General features: G+C 38.4%; 1 protein-coding gene across 4 annotated transcripts in view; it reads left to right on the top strand.

Annotated features, from left to right (window-relative positions):
- Positions 1 to 568: 568 nt before the first annotated feature.
- fmoda (fibromodulin a) overlaps positions 569 to 9,260 on the top strand; it is a 77,768-nt gene continuing 69,076 nt past the window's right edge. For 3 of the 4 annotated variants that reach the window (XM_067431886.1, XM_067431884.1, XM_067431881.1), the window contains exons 1-2: positions 569 to 885; positions 2,031 to 2,098. The gene's annotated coding sequence lies outside the window, so the exon portion shown is untranslated. The remainder of the gene's footprint in view (positions 886 to 2,030; positions 2,099 to 9,260) is intronic. The other variant, XM_067431882.1, reaches the window with a different exon arrangement.

Below are 9,260 nucleotides of genomic sequence, written 5' to 3'. Positions count from 1 at the left end.
TTAATAAAAACAAGAGTAACACAATAATCTAGCTTGTATTGTCTTCTGAGCTTTTGATCCACCTGTTCAAAGAAAAATTATACTCATTTTACATTGCATCTGATATTGATAGACCACACTTGTGAGTTATTGACCACAGCAAAAATCTCTGTCTTTATTATTTATCGTTAAAAAAACGTTTTTTCTGAAAAAATTACTCTCTCTGAGTCGCTATTTCTAGTATTATGTTGCAAACCTCTATAGATTATAATTCTGACACTTGATTTTCAATATCTCAGTTATAAAGACGTTTACAATTTACACTTAATATCTGATTTGGGAATAAATTAGGCCTACTCTTTTTGAATCAGTCGCACCGTTCTGAGCGAGCGACGTTACTAGACAGCTTTTTTAAACGGATACATTTTTGCATGCATTTAGTCATGCTCTTTATTTATTTATTGGTTGTATGATAAATCCCGCCTAATTCAGCATCCGCCGGCCTTACCAGTTATCTAATCTCTCTCAAAAAAAAAAAAAAAAACTAACGCTATTCATGTTGTAGTCTGGTCCCAGAATAGCAAGCGCAGTTGGGCCGATTCCGGCTGAAATGCGCCACTACGCTTACTGTCGGCATCGGTGAAATGATAATGTGCCAGATCCGTGTCGACTGTGCATTACACATCTGGCTGACTGACATATTTTTTCTGTATGGGCCAGCATCGGCTGAACGCAGTTGTAGCCTACTCGCGTTGGCTGACTGACATGTAGCGACGTGTATTTACCTTCGGCCCGAGTTAAGGAACTCATCCGTGTGAGAAAAAAAGAAGTTTTGGCGGTTAAATCCTGAGAAGGATCAACGCAGACCATTTCGTTTTCGAGAGGATCATTTCAGCTGGAAAACAAGTAATTTATTTAATTTATTGTTTTTGTGTTGTTTGATGTTTCAATTACAAGATCAAATATAGTTTGCTTAATATCTAATGTTTTGCGATGATAATGGCATAGTGAGAATCCCATTCGGTCCCGGAGATACGGAGTGTCGAAGGCCTCTAGTCTAGAGCTTAAAGGGTTACTTCAGCGATTAGCATATGGCTTTGTATCAGTAGAAACCCTGGAGTATATTCAAATGATTGTGCTTTCCCCCCTCATATCCCCCTGAGACGAGAGATTTATGCATTTTATTTCTGGAAAAATTCCTCCTATGATGCAAATTGACGATTTTTGCATCATAGGAGGAATGTTTGGCCAAAGGCTAAAGACTACAGCCAGCAGAGGGAGCCATTTCCGCATGTTTTGAATCTGCGCATGGGGGATGGGAGATTATACTCAGCTGGCAGGGAGAGCTCAGCCCACAGCTACAGGCACTCATTTAAACGGAGCTATGGTGAGCAATGTAAGTCTTTTAACTTCTCAAATTAATTTCTATAAAAATTAAGCTTGCAAAGGCATGAACTGAAACACGCCAGACTGAACTCGCGTTGTGAATGTATGCCGCGAGTGTAGTCGCGATTACCTCAGCTCTCATCACTCGTGCAGTTAGTGCTCAGTGCTGTGATACTCGCGCGGTGACTCACTCATTAAATTGAACACACACGTTCAGTTTTTAATTGTAGTGTCTTCTAACTCAGTCACTGTAATCAAGTTGGTGGTGTTGGGAATGGCCTCACGGGGCAGCAAAGCATTCTGGGAATTGTAGTCTTTCATCCCCATGGGACAAAAATACATTTTCTGTCTTTTCTCAGTCTAGAAGACACCAAATTCAAAAATAATTTCACATTTCTACTACATTGATGACCCATTTTAAATACAGATTCATCTTCCCAGCGCTGAAGTACCCCTTTAAAATAGTAACATAAGCTATTTTACAGTCTATGATGTTAACCTTAAAAAGAGCTCTTTTTAAGGTTCACATACGTTAGGTTATGTAGCCTACTATTTTTTTTTAATTCATTATTATTAGTAGTAAAACTGCTGAGCTGTATCCAGTGCACTATAATGTTGGCTAATTAAATTATATCAATTTATATTCTATTTTGTTTTTAAACGAGTGATTATCGCTTTCGACGTCATATCCGAAGATAAAGAGATCACCGCGCGAATACGTCAACACATTCAGGTGAGATGTCAACAGCTTTACTGCTAACTAGTAGTGAAATAATTGTATTAAATAATATGAATAGTTGCAAAATACATTTTTGAAGACTTTAAGGGGTTTTGTGGACTATTTGTAGCTTGGAGATGGTAACTTAATCGGTCATGTATTCCTTGTAGATAGGTGTTGTCTTAGCATGAGGCAGAGCCTACCCTACATACAATATCTTTAACAAACACGTATGCACAGCCAACAGCGGTTTTTTGTCTTATGAAGATGTGTTTATTTTGAACAAATTACAGCTTTGTTCACAATCACATACAATAAGGTAACGTTAGTTTAAATTTAACAAACTACTGTAGTGTAGTGCTACTTTCTTCAAACGCTAGCTTTAAGCTTGGCATGAGTCAAGTTAACTAATTTACTTAACAGGTTTTCTTTTTTTGGTGAGTCTTTGAAGTTTACTACACATCTTATGTGAGGTAGGCTTATATTAGTAGGCAAGCGAACTTGCTATCTGAGTCATGCTAATGTAACGTTATGAGAAAATGAATCATCTTCATGTTCTTAGTACCACCACACCTAAAGGGTAATAATCCCTTTCTGATTTAGATACCCATGTCACCCCCTGTTCACCCCATGAACAAATGCTGGAAATTGATGCTAAAAGTTAGCCTAGAAATCTAGACGCACCCTAGCGGCAGCAAATCTAATCTGCTGCGAGTGTCTTCTAGCTAGTGAAGGGGAGTCGACTCCAAAAGAGTCGATTCCTCGACTCTGAATAGCCCCAGAGTCGGGGTCGACTCCAGTACAGGAATCGACGCTCGGTGTCGACTCTTTTGCTGTGTCCGAAATTAGTTTTAGTTTAATTGATGGTAGGCTATATATTATTGCAATAAATATAGATTTGGTTTCCCATGGTATCCATGTGTTTATTAAACAAACCATAAATCATAAAAATATCAAGAAGAAACGCATCAATAGTCTGCATTATTTTATGTATAGTATCTTTAACTCACCTTTTAAGACAATGATCATTTGCGATTAGCGGCATCACTCGACAACATCTTTTTTCGTGACTCTTCCTAGGTTATGTAATAGATACAGAAATGTTGATAGCCACGAAAGTCATCGCTAAATTGGACTAATTTGGATGGCCGTGCTAAAAGTGTGTGGTTTTAATAAGAGGATTTTAGGACTTTGTGTTGGGAGGAAATAATTTAAGTGTGTAACAACAGCAATTTTGTCTGATTTCTAACCCTGTATTGATGTAATGTAAATGGAGTCGAGGAGTTAATGCCATAGACTTCCGCAGTGGGAGTCGGGAATCGGAGTCGACTCCAAAAAACCTGGAATCGAACACCTCTACTTCTAGCCACTCTCAATAAACTTTTGAGTTTTAAAATCCAAACTCTGGTCAGGCCATTCACATCGCGTATAGAGTCGGTGGGCGGGACTAAACATAATGACGGCAGAGTTGCGCTGGTGTGCTACTACAGGGCTCGACATTAACGCTAGTCTGGGACAAGTGGATTTTTTGAAGGGACAAGTGAAAAAGAATTTTACTTGCCCGACGGACAAGAGCCTGCAAACAAAAAATAACTAGCAAATCACCAAAATGCACGAATGATTGTGCATTAATTTAGTGTAAGTGGCGATCAATATTGGTGGATAAAAATATATATGATGAACTGACCATAACAAGGTCGCGCTGTTGACGCTCGTGCAGCCTCTCGAGGAGAAATTACAACTCTAGAGCGTTTAAGCTGTTTCCTGAATACTATCACGACTGAAAATGACACTGCATTCATATGACTGTTTCATAAACAATTAATTAACATTCACTTACATTTACATTCACTTAAAGTCACTTACATTTTAGATGCAATATTGAGTGCTTTGGTTGATGTCAGCAGCGAAAATCGTTCACACACAGCAGAACCGTAACGCGTCTCACAGCAACAAGTGTGTTACTGATCGATTCAGTGTTCGAATGAATCGTTTGAATGAACGACTCAATGGCTGACTCATTAAGACGGCCACCTGCTGCCACCTACTGGAGGTTTAGTTTCATGTTTACCGTAAATCCTCTAATACTGGCCTGTATTCCATTAGCGGCCGGGTCTCCAACATTGGCCGGTCTCGCTGTCACCGAAGGCAAATAAAGGCCAGTCTCTAATAGCGGCGGGGGCTATTAGAACCAACGTTTTTCTGGCAGGGGCGTAGCCAGCGGAGGGGCCTGACGGGCACAGGCCCCCTCAGTTTATTTTAATATATTAATAATATTTGTTAAATAACAGTTGTTTAAATTATTTTAACATAAAATTATTATAACATCTCAAATACTGGAATAAATAAAAATAGTGTTTTACAGTCTTTTTTTTTTTGCATGATGTTTGATTGACAGCTTTGTTGAGGCAATAGGCTGTCTCATGTATGTGACGCGGCTCGCGCCTGTGACTTCATGAAGTGTGTTTACCTATTCACTTAGCCTGTAATTTGCAGTTGTGTGATAGAGAAACAGCAGCGATGCAAAATTCGATAAAAAGGACTTTAAAAAATCGCGTTGACGTGGGAGAGAACCTATCCATCAGGCCGCAAGTAACATTAAGACTTTTCAATTGCCTGCGCGAGGATGAGAACAGACGTGCAGCGGAACATGAGGAGGACGAAGAGGAGCTGTACTGAACTTCTTGTAGAGGCTGGCACTAGTGGTGAGGAGTTCGGATTCATCAATCAGAATAAATTCATTCAGAAGAAAAAAATGTCCATGGTAAATGTTTATTAGTACACAACCTTTTATTAGTACAACACACTACCCGTGAATTACAGATACATCTTGCTTTCACAGCATCTTACTTCCAAATGCAAAAAGTGCACCTTCTTTCAGTGGAACAGTTTAAGATGTGGGTGATAGTGTTGATTAGTATCTCCCTGGGCAAACAGCATTTGAAACCATTTTGTTTTAAATGTAGTTTCATTGTTGGTAAACTAACTCAATTTAGTGTGTGTGTGTGTGTGTGTGTGTGTGTGTACGTCAAACATAGCAGGCATTTAACCAATTGAGAGGAAATGACTGACAGCCTACCCAACAGACAGAAACTTGAACAAGCTGTTTCAGAATACGACATCTCACATGTTTGTCATTTCCATCATTATTTTTCTGTGTTCGGTACTTGCACTAAATTATCCAGATCAATTCAGTTGTGACTCGTGACACATTTTCTTAGACTTTTTACTTTCTTCTGTTTAGTATAAAATCTTTCAGTTCTCTGGTAATACAGTTTGGACTACGATTTGACACTTCAAGCACTCTATCCTAGTAGCATTTCTAAGAAATTGTAATGTGCAATGTTGCTTTATTTGTTTTTTGAGCAAAGTTTCAAATTGACAAAACAGTAGCTTATACAAGGTATGGGATCAATGATATACAGGTCCTTCTCAAAAAATTAGCATATTGATAAAAGTTCATTATTTTCCATAATGTAATGATAAAAATGTAACTTTCATATATTTTAGATTCATTGCACACCAACTGAAATATTTCAGGTCTTTTATTGTTTTAATACTGATGATTTTGGCATACAGCTAATGAAAACCCAAAATCTAAATCTAAAAAAATTAGCATATTTCATCCGACCAATAAAAGAAAAGTGTTTTTAATACAAAAAAACTCAACCTTCAAATAATTATGTTCAGTTATGCACTCAATACTTGTTCGGGAATCCTTTTGCAGAAATTACTGCTTCAATGTGGAGTGGCATGGAGGCAATCAGCCTGTGGCACTGCTGAGGTGTTATGGAGGCCCAGGATGCTTCGATAGCGGCCTTAAGCTCATCCAGAGTGTTGGGTCTTGCGTCTCTCAACTTTCTCTTCACAATATCCCACAGATTCTCTATGGGGTTCAGGTCAGGAGAGTTGGCAGGCCAATTGAGCACAGTAATACCATGGTCGGTAAACCATTTACCAGTGGTTTTGGCACTGTGATCAGGTGACAGGTCGTGCTGAAAAACGAAATCGTCATCTCCATAAAGCTTTTCAGCAGATGGAAGCATGAAGTGCTCCAAAATCTCCTGATAGCTAGCTGCATTCACCCAGCCCTTGATAAAACACAGTGAACCAACACCAGCAGCTGACATGGCACCCCAGACCATCACTGACTGTGGGTACTTGACACTGAACTTCAGGCATTTTGGCATTTCCTTCTCCCCAGTCTTCCTCCAGACTCTGGCACCTTGATTTCCGAATGACATGCAAAATTTGCTTTCATCCGAAAAAAGTTCTTTGGACCACTGAGCAACAGTCCAGTGCTGCTTCTCTGTAGCCCAAAAGTGGCTTGACCTGGGTAATGCGGCACCTGTAGCCCATTTCCTGCACACGCCTGTGCACGGTGGCTCTGGATGTTTCTACTCCAGACTCAGTCCACTGCTTTCGCAGGTCCCCCAAGGTCTGGAGTCGGTCTCCACAATCTTCCTCAGGGTCCGGTCACCTCTTCTCGTTGTGCAGCGTTTTTTGCCACACTTTTTCCTTCCCACAGACTTCCCACTGAGGTGCCTTGATACAGCACTCTGGGAACAGCCTATTCGTTCAGAAATTTCTTTCTGTGTCTTACACTCACGCTTGAGGGTGTCAATGATGGCCTTCTGGATAGGGTCGGCAGTCTAACCCATGATTGCGGTTTTGAGTAATGAACCAGGCTGGGAGTTTTTAAAAGCCTCAGGAATCGTTTGCAGGTGTTTAGAGTTAATTAGTTGATTCAGATGATTAGGTTAATCGCTCGTTTAAAGAACCTTTTCAATATGCTAATTTTTTGAGATTTTTTTGAATTTTTTGAGGAATTTTGGGTTTTCATGAGCTGTATGCCAAAATCCTCAGTATTAAAACAATAAAAGACGTGAAATATTTCAGTTGGTGTGCAATGAATCTAAAATATATGAAAGTCACATTTTATCATTACATTATGGAAAATAATAGGGCTGTTTCGAATGCCATTTTTTGAGCTTCGAAGCTTAGGTGGCAATCAATATCGAATATTCGAAGCTTCGGTGTGTGGGGCTAAATATATAATAATAGTGTCGGTTTGCATTTGTATCATCTTTCACGACTTCACGTTTCATTCTTCGGCATCGTAAATGTGTTGCGGCAGACCCAGTGGAGTGCAGTGTTGCATTTGGTGCAATATGATCAGGTGGCACACATTCTTTAAATATTAATAAACATTTAATAATCTTTTAAATAGAACAGTTTCCGGTACGCATTACACGGGCAGGTTTATGCTCCGAAAACGGACAGTGCACAAGTGATACAAAACACAAAGTCGGTTGAGAGCAAGAACTTTAATAAGGTATTAATAACGAACCTTTCTTTAAAACAAATGAATCCCAAAACAGAAATTAAATTAGTAACACACAGTGATTTCAATGAACTGTAATAAATAAAGAACACAGTAGCATGCTTATAAACAGTTGAATAAGAATAAATGAATTGTTTTTAAAATGACACAAAATGTAATATCTATTACAATTTGTTTTATTCTATATAAGGGATTTATTTTGTCTTATTCTGACTTTTTGTTAATTTAAATCTTTAAAATGTGCAATGCTTTTATTGAAAGCAAGTTGCGGTGTTTTTTATAATTTATTATTATTATTTCAAGCATGAGTGAGAATGAGTCCGCAACGGAAGTCACGTGTTGAAAAAAAAAAAAAGAATATTCGAATCTCAAAACTGAAAATAGAATGCCACCTCACCGAAACGAATATTCGAATATTCGATTATTCTAGTACAGCCCTAGAAAATAATGAACTTTTATCACATATGCTAATTTTTTGAGAAGGACCTGTAAAAACCAAATTCCACAAAAGCTGTACAAATTGTGAATAAAAAAGTAATGCAGTTTTTACAAATCTCATAAACTTATATTTTATTCAAAAGAATATAGATAACATATCAAATGTTAAAAGTGAGACATTTTGAAATGTCATGCCAAATTTTGGCTCATTTTGGATTTCATGAGCGCTACACATTCCAAAAAAGTTAGGACAGGTAGCAATAAGACACTGGAAAAGTTAAATGTACATATAAGGAATAGCTGGAGGACTCATTTGCAACTTGTTAGGTCAATTGGCAACATTTGGGTATAAAAAGAGCCTCTCATAGTGGCAGTGTCTCTCAGAAGTCAAGATGGGCAGAGGATCACCAATTTTCCCCAATGCTGTGGTAAAAAATAGTGGAGCAATATCAGAAAGGAGTTTCTCAGAGAAAAATTGCAAAGAGTTTAAGCTTATCATTAGGGATACACCGATCCGATACTCGGGATCGGTATCGGCTCCGATCTGCCATTATTTGCCGGATCGGGTATCGGACAGACAGGACCGATCCAAATTCGATACTGTGCGCATAATATTCTGTGTTAATGTTAAGCCCCAGTGCCCCACAAAAGGCACAAAAACCTTATAAAGCATCAACGATTCGTGCACTATATTATAAGTGTTCTGAAGCCATTCCATCGTTTAATGCGAGCACAGATTAGTTCACGTCAATGCTTCCCTCCACTGCGGCTGTCAGTCACTCTCCATTCAGCTTTAAACTGTCGCGTTCGGTTACGACACTCAACACGATGAAACTTTCCAAGTATATAGTATATAGGCCCTATTTCTATAAATATATTTACTTGTTTTTCATGAATATATATTTGTGTAACATATTTTACCAGATTTACAGCTACAGTTATTCACTTTTATGGTTTCCTTTATTTTTTCCCAACTAAATGTTTAGATTTTATACAATTTTTGTGCACTCGTGATTTTATAACTTTTGCTGCTGTATTATTCACTAATCTAATTTATTCAATTCTACACACTAAGGCTTAGAAATTCTACATAGACAAAACTACATTGGTATCGGATCGGTTTAGTATCGGTATCGACCGATACTCAACATTTTTAATATCGGATCGGATCGGTTCTGGAAAAATGGTATCGGTGCATCCCTAGTTATCATCATCTACAGTGCATAATATCATCCAAAGATTCGGAGAATCAGGAACAATTTCTGTGCGTAAGGGTCAAGACCAGAAAACCATACTGGATGCTGGAAATCACAACATGGGCTCAGGAATACTGCCAGAAAAGTCGGTGAACACAATCCAATGTGACATTTGCTATTGAAGACTAAAACTCTATAG

Source organism: Pseudorasbora parva, chromosome 22 (genome assembly GCF_024679245.1).
Source record: "Pseudorasbora parva isolate DD20220531a chromosome 22, ASM2467924v1, whole genome shotgun sequence".
Lineage (NCBI taxonomy): Eukaryota > Metazoa > Chordata > Actinopteri > Cypriniformes > Gobionidae > Pseudorasbora > Pseudorasbora parva.
The sequence above is the reverse complement of the archived record's forward strand: the minus strand, read 5'-3'. Positions and strand labels throughout refer to the sequence as shown.